A 17,773-nucleotide genomic window follows, 5' to 3' on the forward strand; every position below is an offset into this window, starting at 1 on the left:
GGCAAATGTGCCCTAAAGAAAAGTATCTTATAACAAACTTTTAAGGAGAATTTCCAATTTGATATTTATGTAGGTGCACAATTAGATATGCATATGATTATAATCAAGTATATTATGGGAAGGGCATACTCAGAGATAAGACATTAAATAATTTATCTGTCAATTCGAACTAATGTGCCCTTTTCTCCAGACTACTGCTTTTCTCAGATTTCATGAACCAAACTCGGGGCCCTTTAGTACCTTCATCCATGTAACCTGCTATCAGTCTTAATAGAATATTTTTTACCTCTATTGCAACTTTGCTCTGTAAAGTCCCTTGATCCATTGCAATCTGTAGGAGATTCATTTCTTGAATCACAGGCCCCAAACCTGGAGGAAATTGACCCAGATTCCAACTGGTATAAGCACCACCAGCACAGAGTGTTGTCCACTTCATTGAACTTCAGTGTAGGTGCACCCTGACCCTTGGATTGCAATATTAGTCTTTGTTTTCAGGCTTTGGCTGTTTTTTCAGTACACACAGTTAAATACACATCAATAGTGGTCAAAACTATGTTCACCATAAAGTAAAGGACACTGGTAATCTTACTTGAAAGTTGCCATAAAGGCGAAAAAGAATGGAGTGGAGATATTCGAGATAATCATCAGTGTGATAGTGGGGTAAGGCCAGTTCAGGCACCCTCTCCTCTCCTGCCCAAGGACCTAGCTGGGGACATCCCCGTGGACACCTGGGATTCCCTCTAGAGCTGAGTCTTTTGCCAACCCTAAAATGGCTCCCTTAATGTAAATATCTTTTTCCCTGCTCCTATATCTGCCCTTCCTCCATCTCCACCCTCCCACTCCCCCAAGCTCTCCCCAGTCTTTCCCTTCTCCCTTATCTCTCCCCCTCTCCCCTTCTCCCACCCCACCCCAACCCCCATGCTCCCAACTTTTGCCGGGCAGTCTTGTTTGCTTCCAATTTTCAGGTGGATCTATTTATGTTTTTCTTTGGGTTCACCTTGTTATTTGGCTTCTCTAGGCTTGTGAACTATAGGCTTAATGTCCTTTGTTTATGGCTAGAGTCCACTAATGAGTGAGGACGTACCATGTTTATCTTTTTGGGTCTGGGTTATCTCTCTCAGGATAGTCCGGCTAATGGAGATGGAGACAGAAACCTTAATCAGAGCAATGGACTGAGCTTCCAAGGTCCAATTGAAGAGCAGAAGGAGGGAGAAGATGAGCAAGGAAGTCAGGAACACGAGGGGATGGTCAACCCACTGGGACAGTGTGCCTGTTCTAAACCCAGCTGGACCAGGACTGAACGAGCATGTGATCAAACCGGACTCTCTGAATGTGGCTGCCAATGGGGGCGGACTGAGAAGCCATGGATAATGGCACTGGGACCTGTTTCTACCGCATGTGCTGGCTTTTTGGGACCCTTGTATATTTGGATGCACACCTTCCTAGGCCTGGATGGAGGGGGTAGGGCCTTGGACTTCCCACAGGGCAGGGTACCTTGCCCTTTCTTAAGGAGAGACAGGGAGGGAGGAGGAGGAGTGGGGGAGCGGGAGGGGAATGGGAGGAGGGAAGGAAGTGTAAATTTTTGAATAGAAAAAGAAAAAGAATAGAGTAGAGAAAAGAGACATGAAGTATAATTTCATGGAATCTTCCATGTTGAGACCAGCAATGAACAGAGCCAAAGGGAATATAGGTGCCAGCTGTTCTTCATCAACTTCATAGGTCCATGTTCCTTTAGTCATTTACTGCATGTCTTCTTTTGATTTCCATTGATGCAATGTCTACATATGAGGACCCTGTTTCTAATGGATTTCTGTGGCTGAAACATTGAAAGATAGCATCAGTAGTTCTTATATTTCTGAATTGTAGGATCTCCTTCCCCTTAGGGACCACGAGCCCATGAAGGCCAAAGGAGCAGAAGTGGTTAGCAGGGTTAGGACAGCCATAAAATGAAGAAAATAACTTCAGAGAGACAGCTCATTGTGTTGTTTCCGGGATAAGGGATATATGAGTTCTATGGGTTATGGGTGGGAAGGGCTGACTGGGGATGATACAGTGTTTAATTGTCATGCAGGTGGGAGGCACTAGTGGAAATCAGGTGCTGACTCAACAGCATTTGCAGGGAACCTCTGGACAGGGTCACCCTCCAAATACTCTCAGGCATTTGCGCTTAGAGACACTCTCCAAAAAAGAGTAGATAGAAAAGATGAAGGCCCACTCTGAAAAGGGGTCCCCTATTTTGCACTAAGCTCAGAGAGCTATCCAGACATGATGGACTACATCCTTAAATGCACAGATCTCTGATACTGTATCCTCAATTACTCTGTTTTAACAAATAATTCTCATTAGAAGAAATTTACCATAAAATGCTTTTTCTATCTTCAAAAATAAAATGAAACCCAATCACTTTGAAATAGTTCCAGGTATAAATCAGAAAAAAATATCAGATAACATCAACACTTCTTAGAAACACAATCATGAAAATGATAGCTAACACATTGAAAACATAAAAATGACATTAAAAAATCATTGCTAAATTACAGGGGTGAAAAATTATTACATATCATAAATTTCAAAAAACAAAAGTTCCCAGTGGCAAAGCCAAGTTTTCTGGCATTTGCCTTTGGAATGTCTTCCAATCACTGTTAGCACAGAGTCTGATTTCAGTCAGCTAATTCTGATTCTGATACAGGCAGCCAGTCTGAGGAGTGAAGGGTTGCTGAGAGACAAGCAAGAACTAGAGATACTGGAGACAAGAGATGGAGATACAAAGAAGGAGGAAGAGTGGGAAGGAGCAAGAGGGGGAGAGAAGAAGGCAGAATTCAGAGGTGGAAGAGTGAGAGGAAGAGAGAAATGAAGAAAGAATGAAATAATAATGAAAGAAGCAAAGAAGGATGGGAAAGAGAAAGGGAGGAAAGAATAAAGAAAGAAGGGAATAATTTGTACCTTTAATTTTTTAAAATTATTGTATTATTGTTTTACTGAGACTGAATGAAACAAAATAAGGACATGGCACAGCACAAGTTTCTGAAAAATGCATATATTCAATAATGGAAAACATACAACAAATAGGACACTAATACCTATCATGTCTGCAGATGTAAACCAGTGACAGTTAGGGTCTAGAAACATTGGTTAAGTGGTACTTGTGACTAACTGTAAACAAACTGCATCTTTTTAAAAATGAAGATACTGAAATAAACAGAAACATATCATATTCAGTAAAGACATACAAAACCTATTAATGTACATGCAGAATTTGATGTAACATTTTTTTTCTTTTTAGGCAGTTTTTCAATACTGCAATAAAAGAGTTAACTAACAGCAGCACAATGTATTAAATCCTTGTTCTTTTTACATTCCTAATTCCTATTTCAAAGTTGAGAGTCTTCATTCTAAGCAACTTACGGTAAGAACAACAAAGATGCATTTGGAAATACCAAAATGTGAAGGACAAAGGTCTAAAAACAAAATGCTATTAAAATAAAGTAAGGGGCTACAAGTAAATATAGTTCATGTGCCAAGTCCCCAATTGGACTCTATTGTCTTGACCTTTAATCACTATTTATCCTATATTCTGTTACCTACATACATGCCAAGTATTTCCCCCTTTAAGTCATACATTTCACATGAAAGACTAATTGTAATTAATGTCTCTGTTGTCACCTTGACATTGTTCATTTAAATGAAGTTCACTGAATAATAATTAAAACCTTACTCTTTAAAGGTTCCTTTCAAACACGCTTAAGGAATATTCTCTTTTCCTTTGTTTCCCTTTCTTTCTCTAGAAAACAGTTGGAATTAGTGGGGATATTAAGTGACTCATAAGTCTACACCTGAATGAGAGTTAGAATAGTCTTCGGAAAACACAGGGGAAGATATCCTAATTGATACTTTACTATTTTGGAGCATATTTGTACACATTGAAGGTATAAGCCACAATTTTTCTGATATATGTACACAAAACAAACTATTACTGCAGTGTATCTAAGCAATGGTATGTGTGTGCATGTGTATATGTGTATACCTGTGTGGTTGTGTGTGTGTGGTTGTGTGTGTGTATGCCAGTGTCCACAGATGTGAGTCCTGTTCCACCTTGACTGAAGGTCAGAGAATTTGAACTTATTCTTTCTCATTCAAAGTAGTTGACAACAGGTGTGGCTACAAACAAGAGATCCTGACCCAGTGTGGTTAATCAGTATTTTGAGTATAGATGTGGATCTCTACTTGACCAAAGATCGGTGAATTCAAGCTTATTATGTTAATAAAGTCTGTTGTCTCCCCTCTCCCCTTTTGGAGTAGAGTATATAAGCATGTGGAAAATAAATGCAAGCAAATTCAGTAGTCCCTCCCAGTGCTATTTTGTGTTTCTGTCTTTTATTTCTCTCATATCACTCTTCCTTTTGCTTAATAATTTTAATCCACATGCCCCTACCGTGGAACAGAAGAACACAGTCAAAGCTGGACTTTAACAGATGTCAGTTCAATGTGTGACTTGTTGCTTACAACATCTGTATGCTTATGTGTGTATGTTTTTAAGAGCTCATAGAATCTACTCCCAGGAAGAAATTTCAAAATATAACATTGCCAATTCTTTGCTATTGCACTTCCATTATAAATTACTACTAGAAATGATGTTAGTCATGATGTACATTCAATTTCCAGAACTCAGCTTATAAAACTCCAGGTTATATTTGTTGGCATCCTCCATCACTTCCCTTTCCCTCTGTTAAACACCACTCTCCTTTTTCTTTATGAGTATTCAGACATATTTTCAGATTCTATATAAGAATAAAAACACGCCATATTTCTGGTTCTATGTTTGTCTTAATTTGTTTTTGAGGATCATTTTTAATTCTTTCCAAAACATTGTATTAACAGTGAATATCCACATCCCAACCTCAGTATTGGCAGATTTTCTTCCCACCACCTTTGCTAATAATTATATGCTAATAATACACATTATTTTTATCTTTTCTATGATTGACATTTAAGCCTCCGAGGCAACAACATCTTGCTGCAGATTTGATTTTTGTTTCCTTGATGATTGCCAATGATAAAACTTTATATAAATGTGTTGATTTGAAAGAAAGTAGCCCTCAAAGAGAGTGGCACTATTTGGAAGTACGACTTTGTTGCAGTAGGCATGGCCTTGTTGGGAGATGTGTGTCACTGTGGACATGGGCTTTGAGGTTCCGTATGCTCAAGCTACTCCCAGTGGCATGGAATACTTCCCATTGCCTGCTGCAGAATTTGGCAGCTTCAGTTATGTGATTCTTATCTTTGGAGTTAAGGTCAAAGAAAGAGGCTATGGAATTTGCCTTTATGACTAAGAAAAAGTGCTGAGACCACGCATGTGTCAGTGGTATCCCTGAATGGAGACCTAGAGAAGCCATTTCAGGAAGCTGTGGATGTGAAACCTGCATTGAATTGGAGACCCCAAAATGTTGGAGAAGCCAGAGCATTGGGATAAGACCCTGCTGAGGAAAGTTGCTGACAGAGAATAGAACCAACCCAAGAAAAAGAAGTATGTTGCAGGCAACAGAGCTAAATGGAGTTGGATTGTCAAAGAGCATTTGGCATCATACGTGGCGATACAATTTGAGCTTTGTAGACAGGGAATGCTCACTGATTTCCTGGTTGCCCATACCCTTATAATCATACAAAACTATATTTATTATAACACTGCTTGGCAAATGGGTTAGGCATATTCCTAGGTATATGTATATCTTAAATTAATCAAATTCTACCAATCTGTGTATTGCCACAAAGCTGTGGCTCACCAGATAATGTTCTAATGTCTTTCTTCTTCAGTAGCTACATGCTTTCTCCTTGACTGCCTACTATCTCTGTCTCTTCCAGCCTGACTATATTCTGCCCAGCCACAAGCAAATGCAGCTTTTTTATTAACAAAGGGCAATAAAATATATTCACAGCATTCAGAGGGGAATTCCAAATAATTTTCCATTTTCTGTCTAAACAAAAAGGAAGGTTTTAACTTAACAGAGTAAAATTAAATATAACAAAACAGGAATCAAGAAAGAATTATAGTTATAATATTTTTATGAATTCAGAGTTTTATATCTAATTTATCTTTTATCATAACTAAGGAAAGTAGTAACTATGTAGTCTTTAACTCCATAAAAGGCTTTAGGAGGATATAATATTATCTAAGTAAATATAAAGTGCATTGTAACTTTTAAAACTTTAGAAATGAAATGACAGAGACATGCAATAAAGACAAATCCCAGTGCCATTATCATTGGCCCATCAGTCTGCCCCAGTTGTCAGTCACTTTCAGAGGGTCCAGTTTGATCCCATGCTCATTCAGTCCCAGTCCAGCTAGAGTTGGTGAGCTCCCACTAGCTCAGGTGCACTGTCTCCATGGGTGGGCCAACCCCTCCTGGTCCTGACTTCCTTGTTCATATTCTCCCTTCCACTTTTCAACTGGACCTTGGGAGCTCAGTCCAGTGCTCTGAAGTGGCTTTTTTGGATTCTAGTCTCTTTGGATGCATACCTTCCTAAGCCTAGATGTAGGGGGAGGGCCTTGGACTTCCCAGAAGGCAGGGTGCCTTGCCCTCTCTTAGGACTGGAGTGGGGAGGAGGAAAGGGTGTGTAGGGGAGCAGGAGGGAAGTGGGAGGAGGGGAGGAACTGGGAATTTTGATAGGTATTATTTATAAATTAATAAAAAAAGAGAAAAAAAAGTTACAGCATCTGGAGCAAGAAAAGTCAAACAGACCAATAGGAGGGAACACAGACTCTAGCAACTGATGCCACCTGCTTCCTACATGCTACTGCTGCAGCACCAGAGGAAGCAGTCTATAGTTAACCAGGACCAGCTTATCTAGACTAACTGGCTTGTCATTGGAGGCACGGATAGGGACTGATAACAAATCAGACTATGAACAGAAAAACAATAAAGGCTGTGGGAGATGGGAAAAAAAGAAGAAAAAAAGAAATCTTGTTGCCTGACTGTCACCTAGAATTCTTTTGTAATATTGGCACATCCATCTTCAGCCAACAGGTCCATAGTATCTGGCAGACTTTTTCATGAAATAGAAAATTTGAAAGACTATTTTGCTTATATTGACAATTTTTCAGTCACTTTTCTGTGGATCTTGCATGTCCAGTTTAAACAGAATACCATCAAGCAGATCAGTCAAAAGCAGTTTCTTTCCCAAATAGCTAGCCTTGTCTCATTGAAGGCAAATTTTATAACAAGTTTCTTAAATGTCCATGAACCTCTCTGAAGTAATTAGTGTTGCCAGAAGCAGACATGTCACCCTGTTGAGAAAAGTCTAAGTGCTTAAAACCTTTTAAATGCCATGTGTTATCTTTGAAGTGCTGAAGATTATCTAACTAAAACAATCTCTGTATATCTAGAAAACTTAACATGACTACAAGTTTGATTATTATAAATGACCACCTATTAATATATAATTTTAGTGATACATTACATATTATATGAGCTTCACAAACACAATACCTTAAACAAAAACATATATTATGCAAAGTATTCATCTCTATATCATATTCTCCTTAAGGTATTTTTTTTTTAGAAATTGACCGTGACCATTATTATAACCAACCCATTTAAAATGGAAATAAATATTTCTAAACAATTATTTTAGGAACTGGGTGTAGTTGTTTTAAAAGCTGTTTTTTGTTGATTGTTGGGTGAAGTATTTTTAGGGTTTTTGGAGACATTTTGGGAGGGTCTTTTTCATATTCGCCTGGAAAAAATCCACAGGTTTCCATACTCTGTGGAAAGAAAGAAGAACCTCTTTTCTAAAGTAGCATGTACTTAGACTCAAATTCTGAAGTCAATATACCTTTAAATTTTATATGTTGGTTTAGCATAGCAGACCCCAGAATCAAGTGCCTCTCTGTAGTCAAAAAAAATTTAAAGAAAACATAATAATGATGATTATGATAATAATAATAATCTATGACTTTTTATATTTTTATAAGCCCATGTACATTTATTCAATATTAGGACCCATTTAGAAGTCTTTTTATCTTATTTTTTATTGCTTATTTGTAATCATTTTTTAAGCAGTATAATCTTTTTTTTAGTGCTAAGTGGGAGTGACTAGGACCAACTCTATGGTCCTGCCTGTTTGTTCTGCCTAATACCACCTGGTGGAGTCATGTTTACTATCTCTGCAAGCCATTCTCACCACCACAGCTCCAGAGATGCAGTAGATTTATGTCACCATTAAGCAGTTTGCTCACAGACCCCATTAAGTGCTTAGAATACAAAAAGCTAATTGGGCCTGTAAAAGGATAGCCTTTGCTGGAGAGGCTATGGAGGAAGGGGTACCCTCATCCATTGCTGGTGGGAATGCAATCTTTTTTTTTTTACATAAATTTTTTTTTATTGATAAAAGAAGAATAAAGAAAAAAAAAACAAATTTCCACCTCCTCCCAGCCTCCCCTTTCCCTCCCCCTCCTCGCACTCTTCTCCCCCTCCTCCCACTCTTCTCCCCCTCCTCCCACCCCTCTCCCCTTCCCCCCACTCCTCTCCCCCTCTCTCTCCAGTCCAAAGAGCAGTCAGGGTTCCCTGCCCTGTGGTAAGTCCTAGGTCCTCCCCCCTCCGTCCATATCTAGGAAGGTGAACATCCAAACTGGCTAGGCTCCCACCAAGCCAGCAGATTAAGTAGGATCAAAACTGCGTGCCATTGTCCTTGGCGTCTCATCAGCCCTCATTGTTTGTCATGATCAGAGAGTTCAGTTTTATCCCATGCTTTTTTTGGTAATAGTCCAGCTGGCCTTGGTGAGCTCCCAGTAGATCAGCTCCACTGTCTCAGTGGGTGGGTGCACCCCTCGTGGTCCCGACTTCTTTGCTCATGTTCTCCCTCCTTCTGCTCCTCATTGGGACCTTGGGAGCTCAGTCCAGTGCTCCAGTGTGGGTCTCTGTCTCTATCTCCATCCATCGCCAGATGAAAGTTCTAAGATGATATGCAAGATATTCGTCAGTATTGCACTAGGATGGGGTCATTTCAGGTTCCCTATCCTCAGCTGTCCAAGGAACTAACTGGGGACCTCAGCTTGGGCACCTGGGATCCCCTCTAGGGTCAATTCTCCTGCCCACCCTAAAGTGGGTCCCTTAACTAAGAATTGTGGTTCCGTGCTCCCCTATCCAACCTTCCTTTATCCCGATCCTCCTATTTCCCCAAGTCCCCCCTCCTTCCCTTCTACCTTTTCTCTCCCCATCTTCCCTTACCCCCATCCCACCCCACCCCCAACATCCCACTTTTCTCCCCGGCAATTTTGTCTACTTCCCTTATCCAAGAGGATAACTATATGTTTTTCCTTGGGTTCACCTTCTTTCTTAGCTTCTTTAGGTTCACCTATTGTAGACTGCGTGACCCCTATTTATGGCTAGAAACCAATTATGAGTGAGTACATCCCATGTTCTTTTTGGGTCTGGGATACCTCACTCAGGATAGTGTTTTCTATTTCCATCCATTTGCATGCAAAATTCGAGAAGTCATTGTTTTTTACCGCAGCGTAGTACTCTAGTGTGTATATATTCCATACTTTCTTCATCCATTCTTCCATTGAAGGGCATCTAGGTTGTTTCCAGGTTCTGGCTATTACAAATAATACTGCTATGAACATAGTTGAACAAATGCTTTTGACATGTGATAGAGCATCTCTTGGGTAAATTCCCAAGAGTGGTATTGCTGGGTCCAGGGGTAGGTTGATCGCGAATTTCCTGAGAAACCGAAACACTGACTTCCACAGTGGTTGCACAAGATTGCATTCCCACCAGCAATGGATGAGGGTACCCCTTCCTCCACAGCCTCTCCAGCAAAGGCTATCCTTGGTGTTTTTGACTTTAGCCATTCTGACAGGTGTAAGATGGTATCTCAAAGTTGTTTTGATTTGCATTTCCCTGATTGCTAAGGAAATTGAGCACGACCTTAAGTATCTTTTGGCCATTTGAAGTTCTTCTGTTGAGAATTCTCTGTTCAGTTCAGTGCCCCATTTTTTAATTGGGTTAATTAGCATTTTAAAGTCTACTTTCTTGAGTTCTCTATATATTTTGGAGATCAGACCTTTGTCTGTTGCGGGGTTGGTGAAGATCTTCTCCCAGTCAGTAGGTTGCCTTTGTGTCTTAGTGACAGTGTCCTTTGTTTTACAGAAGCTTCTCAGTTTTAGTAGGTCCCATTTATTCAATGTTGCCCTTAATGCCTGTGCTTCTGGGGTTGTACCTAAGAAGCGATCACCTGTGCCCATCTGTTGTAGGGTATTTCCCACTTTCTCTTCTATCAGGTTCAATGTTTTCGGGCTGATAATGAGGTCTTTAATCCATTTGGACTTGAGTTTTGTGCACGGTGATAGATATGGGTCTATTTTCATTCTTCTACAGGTTGACATCCAGTTGTGCCAGCACCATTTGTTGAAGATGCTTTCTTTCTTCCATTGTATACTTTTAGCTCCTTTATCGAAAATGAGGTGTTCATAGGTTTGTGGGGTAAAATCCGGGTCTTCTATACGATTCCATTGGTCGACTTCTCTGTTTTTATGCCAGTACCACCCTGTTTTCATTACTGTAGCTCTGTAATAGAGTTTGAAGTCAGGGATGGTAATGCCTCCAGAAGATCCTTTATTGTATAGGATCGTTTTGGCTATCCTGGGTTTTTTGTTTTTCCATATAAAGTTGATTATTGTCCTCTCCAGATCTGTGAAGAATTTTGATGGGATCTTGATGGGGATTGCATTGAATCTATAAATTGCCTTTGGTAGAATTGCCATTTTTACTATGTTGATCCTCCCAATCCAAGAGCAAGGGATGTCCATCCATTTTTTGGTATCCTCATCAATTTCTTTCTTCAATGCCTTAAAGTTCTTGTCAAATAGATCTTTCACTTCCTTGGTTAGATTTACCCCAAGATATTTTATGCTGTTTGTGGCTATCGTGAATGGAGAAGCTTCTCTGATTTCCCTCTCTGCTTCCATATCCTTTGTGTATAAGAGGGCGACTGATTTTTTGGAGTTGATCTTGTATCCTGCCACATTACTAAAGCTGTTTATCAGCTGTAAAAGTTCTTTGGTGGAGTTTTGGGGGTCGCTTATGTACACTATCATATCATCTGCGAATAACGAAAGTTTAACTTCTTCCTTTCCAATTCGAATCCCCTTGATCCCATTATGTTGTCTTATTGCTATTGCTAGAACTTCCAGTACTATATTGAAGAGGTATGGCGAGAGTGGACAGCCTTGTCGTGTTCCTGAGTTAAGCGGGATGGCTTTGAGTTTCTCTCCGTTTAATTTGATGTTAGCTGTCGGCTTGCTGTATATAGCTTTTATTATGTTTAGGTATGACCCTTGTATCCCTAATCTCTCCAAGACTTTTAACATAAATGGATGTTGAATTTTGTCGAATGCTTTTTCAGCATCTAATGAAATGATCATATGGTTTTTTTCTTTCAGTTTATTTATATGGTGGATTACATTGATAGATTTTCGTATGTTGAACCAGCCCTGCATCTCAGGAATGAAGCCTACTTGATCATAGTGGATAATTTTTCGGATGTGTTCTTGGATTCGGTTTGCCAGTATTTTGTTGAGGATTTTTGCATCGATATTCATGAGTGAGATCGGCCTGTAATTCTCTTTCCTGGTTGAGTCTTTGTGTGGTTTTGGTATCAGAGTAAATGAAGCTTCATAAAAGGAATTTGGTAATGACCCTTCTGTTTCTATATTGTGAAATACATTAAGGAGTATAGGTATTAGGTCTTCTTGGAAGTTCTGGTAGAATTCCGCATTGAAACCATCTGGTCCTGGGCTTTTTTTGGTAGGGAGGTTTTTGATAACCTCTTCTAATTCTTCGCGACTAACAGGTCTATTTAGATTGTTCACCTGGTCCTGATTTAACTTTGGTAAATGATATTTATCTAAGAAAGTATCCATTTCCTTTACATTTTCCAGTTTTGTGGCATATAGGCTTTTGTAGTAAGATCTAATGATTCTCTGAATTTCCTCTGTGTCTGTGGTTATGTCCCCCTTTTCATTTCTGATCTTATTAATTTGCAAATTCTCTCTCTGCCGTTTGATTAGTTTGGATAGGGGTTTGTCAATCTTGTTGATTTTCTCCAGGAACCAGCTTTTTGTTTCATTGATTTTTTGGATTGTTCTCTGTGTTTCTATTTTATTGATTTCAGCCCTCAGTTTGATTATTTCCAGTCTCCTACTCCTCCTAGGTGAGTCTGCTTCTTTTTTTTCTAGAGCTTTCAGGTGGGCTGTTAAGTCTCCAATGTGAGCTTTCTCTGTTTTCTTTAAGTGGGCACTTAGTGCTATGAACTTTCCTCTTAGGACTGCTTTCATAGTGTCCCATAAGTTTGAGTATGTTGTTTCTTTATTTTCATTGAATTCCAGGAAGACTTTAATTTCTTTCTTTATTTCTTCCTTAATCCAGGTATGGTTCAGTAGTTGGCTGTTCAGTTTCCATGACTTTGTGGGCTTTCCGGGGGTAGCCTTGTTGTTGAATTCTAACTTTAATCCATGGTGATCTGATAAGACACAGGTGGTTAGTAATACTTTTCTGTAACTGTGGATGTTTGCTTTGTTACCGACTATGTGGTCGATTTTCGTGAAGGTTCCATGAGCTGCAGAGAAGAAGGTGTATTCTTTCCTATTTGGGTGGAATGTTCTATAGATGTCTGTTAAGTCCATTTGTTTCATTACCTCCATTAATTGTCTTATTTCTCTGTTAGGTTTCTGTCTGATTGACCTGTCCATTGGTGAGAGAGGAGTGTTGAAGTCTCCTACTATTAGTGTGTGCGGTTTGATGGCTGCCTTGAATTTTAGCAATGTTTCTTTTATGTACGTGGCTGCTTTTATATTAGGGGCATAGATGTTCAGGATTGAGACTTCATCCTGATGAACTGTTCCTGTTATGAATATAAAATGCCCCTCTCCATCTCTTCTGATTGATTTAAGTTTGAAGTCAACTTTGTTAGAGATTAGTATGGCCACACCTGCTTGTTTCTTAGGTCCATTTGCTTGATAGGCCTTTTCCCAACCCTTTACTCTGAGTAGGTGCCTGTCTTTGTGGTTGAGGTGTGTTTCTTGTAAACAGCAGAATGTTGGATCCTGTTTTCTTATCCAATCTCTTAGCCTGTGCCTTTTTATAGGTGAGTTGAGACCATTGACATTAAGTGATATTAATGACCAGTGGTTGTTAACTCCGGTCATTTTTTTTTAGTCGTAGAGTTTGTGTGTATCCCTTCTTTGGTTTGTGTTGATGAAGGGTCTCTAGATGCCTGAGTTATTGTGGTCATTATTGGACTCCTTGGTTAGTGATTTTCCTTCTATTACTTTCTGTAAGGCTGGATTTGTGGCTGCATATTGTTTGAATTTGTTTTTATCCTGGAAAATTTTATTTTCTCCATTTATAGTGAACGAAAGCTTGGCTGGGTATAGTAATCTGGGCTTGCATCCATGGTCTTTCAGTTTCTGCAGTACATCTATCCAGGACCTTCTGGCTTTCATGGTTTCCATGGAAAAGTCAGGTGTAAGTCTGATAGGTTTGCCTTTGTAAGTAATTTGGCCTTTTTCCTTTGCCGCTCTTAATATTTTTTCCTTATTCTGAATGCTTTGTGTTTTGATAATTATATGGCGAGGGGATGTTTTTTTTTTGATCCAGCCTATTCGGTGTTCTGTATGCTTCTTGCACCTTCATAGGTATATCTTTCTTTAGGTTGGGAAAGTTTTCTTCTATAATTTTATTAAATATATTTTCTGGACCATTGAGCTGCACTTCTTCTCCTTCTTCTACTCCTATTATTCTTAGGTTTGGTCTTTTTATTGTGTCCCATATTTCCTGAATGTTTTGTGATGAGAGTTTGTTGGACTTGCTGTTTTCTTTGATCATAGTGTTTATTTTCTCTATGGTATCTTCAGAATCTGAGAGTCTTTCTTCTATCTCTTGTATTCTGCTGGTTATGCTTGTTTCTGTAGTCTCTATTCGTTTACCTAGATTTTCCATGTCCAGCCGGCCCTCTGTTTGTGTTTTCTTCTTTGCCTCTAATTCAGTTTTCAAGTCTTGAACTGTTTCCATTATCTGTTTGATTGTTTTTCCTTGGTTTTCTAGGGTATCATTCACTGATTTATTCAATTCTTCAAACTTTCTGTTATATTTCTCATCCATTTCTATAAGGGCGTTTTTTACATGCTGTTTAAGGGCGTCAATCACTTTCATGAAGTCAATCTTTTCTCCTTCTTGATTAAGGTGTTCATGTCCTTCCGTTGTGAGGTCGCTGGTTTCTGGTGGCTTCATGTTGCTTTTCAGTTTGTTGGGCGAATTCTTGCCTTGGCGTCTGCCCATCTCTTCTTCCAAATACTCCCTTATGGATCTTCTTTTACCAGATCAGGTCTCCTTGCCTACCCAACGCAGCCTCCCCAATGTTGGCTCTCCTGGCACCAAGGGATCAGGTCTCCGTGCCCAACCCTGGCTCGTCCCAACGCTGGTTCTCCCCAATGCTGGTTCTCCTGGGCCGAGAGATCAGGCCTCCATGCTGGTTGGGCAGCTCGCAAACAAAGCGCCTACCCTGCTGGGTGCAGGCAGGCCACAGAAACAAAGGAACTGCAGCCCGCCTGGACGCAAAAGAGGGCGGGGGCGAAGTGGGAGGGGGCTCTGAACAGAAGCTGGGTGTGCCAGGAAGAAAGAGGCAGTACCCAGGGAATAGAGGTCCTGCAGAGAGCCCAAGAAAGACAGGAGGCCAAGGGACCCCCGAGATCCCCGTCCCTGGCTGGCGCAGCAGGCCAGAAACTCACCCCAAAGCTGGTTCTCCTGGGGCCGAGAGATCAGGCCCCCATGCTGGTTGGGCAGCTCGCAAACAAAGCACCTACCCTCCTTGGTGCAGGCAGGCCACAGAAACAAAGGAACTGCAGCCCGCCCAGGCGCCCCGAGGACTGGGACCCAGCTCCCAATGCCACGCGCCAAAAGAGGGCGGGGGGGCAAGTGGGGAGGGCTCTGGACGGAAGCTGGGTGGGCCAGGAAGAAAGAGGCAGTAACCAGGGAATAGAGGTCCTGCAGAGAGCCCAAGAAAGACAGGAGGCCAAGGGACCCCCGAGATCCCCGTCCCTGGCTGGCGCCGCAGGCCAGAAACTCACCCCAAAGCTGGTTCTCCTGGGGCCGAGAGATCAGGCCCCCGTGCTGTTTGGGCAGCTCGCAAACAAAGCGCCTACCCTCCTTGGTGCAGGCAGGCCACAGAAACAAAGGAACTGCAGCCCGCCCGGGCGCCCCGAGGACTGGGGGGGGGGAATGCAATCTTGTGCAACCACTGTGGAAGTCAGTGTTTCGGTTTCTCAGGAAACTCGGGATCAACCTACCCCTGGACCCAGCAATACCACTCTTGGGAATTTACTCAAGAGATGCTCTATCACATGACAAAAGCATTTGTTCAACTATGTTAATAGCAGTATTATTTGTAATAGCCAGAACCTGGAAACAACCTAGATGCCCTTCAATGGAAGAATGGATGAAGAAAGTATGGAATATATACACACTAGAGTACTACACTGCGGTAAAAAACAATGACTTCTCGAATTTTGCATGCAAATGGATGGAAATAGAAAACACTATCCTGAGTGAGGTATCCCAGACCCAAAAAGATGAACATGGGATGTACTCACTCATAATTGGTTTCTAGCCATAAATAGGGGTCACGCAGTCTACAATAGGTGAACCTAAAGAAGCTAAGAAAGAAGGTGAACCCAAGGAAAAACATATAGTTATCCTCTTGGATAAGGGAAGTAGACAAAATTGCCAGGGAGAAAATTGGGATGTTGGGGGTGGGGTGGGATGGGGGTAAGGGAAGATGGGGAGAGAAAAGGTAGAAGGGAAGGAGGTGGGACTTGGGGAAACAGGAGGATCGGGATAAAGGAAGGTTGGATAGGGGAGCACGGAACCACAATTCTTAGTTAAGGGACCCACTTTAGGGTGGGCAGGAGATTTGACCCTAGAGGGGCTCCCAGGTGCCCAAGCTGAGGTCCCCAGTTAGTTCCTTGGACAGCTGAGGATAGGGAACCTGAAATGACTCTATCCTTGAGCAATACTGACGAATATCTTGCATATCATCTTAGAACTTTCATCTGGTGATGGATGGAGATAGAGACAGAGATCCAAACTGGAGCACTGGACTGAGCTCCCAAGGTCCCAATGAGGAGCAGAAGGAGGGAGAACATGAGCAAAGAAGTCGGGACCACAAGGGGTGCACCCACCCACTGAGACAGTGGAGCTGATCTACTGGGAGCTCACCAAGGCCAGCTGGACTATGACTGAAAAAGCATGGGTTAAAACTGGACTCTCTGAACATGGCGAACAATGAGGGCTGATGAGACGCCAAGGACAATGGCACAGGGTTTTGATCCTACTTAATGTGCTGGCTTGGTGGGAGCCTAGCCAGTTTGGATGTTCACCTTCCTAGATGTGGAGGGAGGGGGGAGGATCTAGGACTTACCACAGGGCAGTGAACCTTAACTGCTTTTTGGAGTGGAGAGGGAGGGGGAGGGATAGTGGGGGGAAGGGGAGAAGGGTGGGAGGAGGGGGAGAAGAGTGGGAGGAGGGGGAGAAGAGTGGGAGGAGGGGGAGGGAAATGGGAGGCTGGGAGAAGGTGGAAATTTGTTTTTTTTTTATTCTCCTTTTATCAATAAAAAAAAGTAAAAAAAAAGTCAGATCAGCACCAATGGAAGAATGGATCCTGCACACAGTCAATGTTGAGTAATTTGACTATAATACTAATGTTTGGGAAGGATAAGCAATTTTCAAAGATATGAAGAGACACCAACAATCCAAATGCTTTGATTTGGTAAAATAGGCCATCTGAGAAGGTACTGTAGACAGGGCATTCCTAGAAATAATGTTTCTTCTGGGAATGACAAAAATAGAAGGCCTGAAACTTCTGAATTATATGCAAGATATGGAAAAGGCAAGAGATATACAAGGCAACCTGTTACCATCAGGAAACTCCTTAAGGGGCCTCTTTCAGGCTCCCAGGTCAAACATGGTCTAGTCATTCCTAGTTACTGTAAAGGACATGCCTCCCAAGGAAAATTAGAATATCCAGTGTCTGCTGTAAAAAGCCATACTGCTATAATCATGGAGGATGAATCAAAAATTCTAGTAGAAAATAGGAAACATATATTTTTCAGACTTCTATAAATGATCAAAGACCAAAACTGAATGTATAAAGAAATAACATTGTAATTGAAGGATTAGTGGACAAGGGTGCAGATGTGACTATTATTACTCCAGAATCTTGACATCCTAATTGGCCACTTCAAGATGCAGATGTTCAATTTCTAGGAAGTGGAATCCTTTCTCCAGTAAAACAAAGCATGAGATAGGTTTAATACATAAAACCAGAAGGATAGAGAATAAGGCTTAGGCTATATGTGACTAATATAGCAATGGAATCAATGGGGTAGTTATCTGTTGCAATAATGGAATACCCAGATTAACATTTCTACTGTCTCAAAAGCAAGCATAAACCAACTCACGTTTCTGGAAAGGATATTGTAAGGTACTATAAAAAGCAGTCACCAACCATTCAGGCTGTACAAAAACACAAAACAACTAGCAAACTTTCAGAGGTACTAATGGCCCTACCTTTAAAATGGTTCACTAAGAAACCTATATAGGATAAACAATGGGTTTTAACATTAGAGAAACTTAAGGCTTTGGAACAACTGGTACAGGAACAACTTGATGTTCAACATATTGAAGAAATGAAATAGACTCAGGGATCTCTTTAAAAAAGT

The sequence above is a fragment of the Microtus pennsylvanicus genome, chromosome 3 (genome assembly GCF_037038515.1).
Source record: "Microtus pennsylvanicus isolate mMicPen1 chromosome 3, mMicPen1.hap1, whole genome shotgun sequence".
Taxonomy (NCBI): Eukaryota; Metazoa; Chordata; class Mammalia; order Rodentia; family Cricetidae; genus Microtus; species Microtus pennsylvanicus.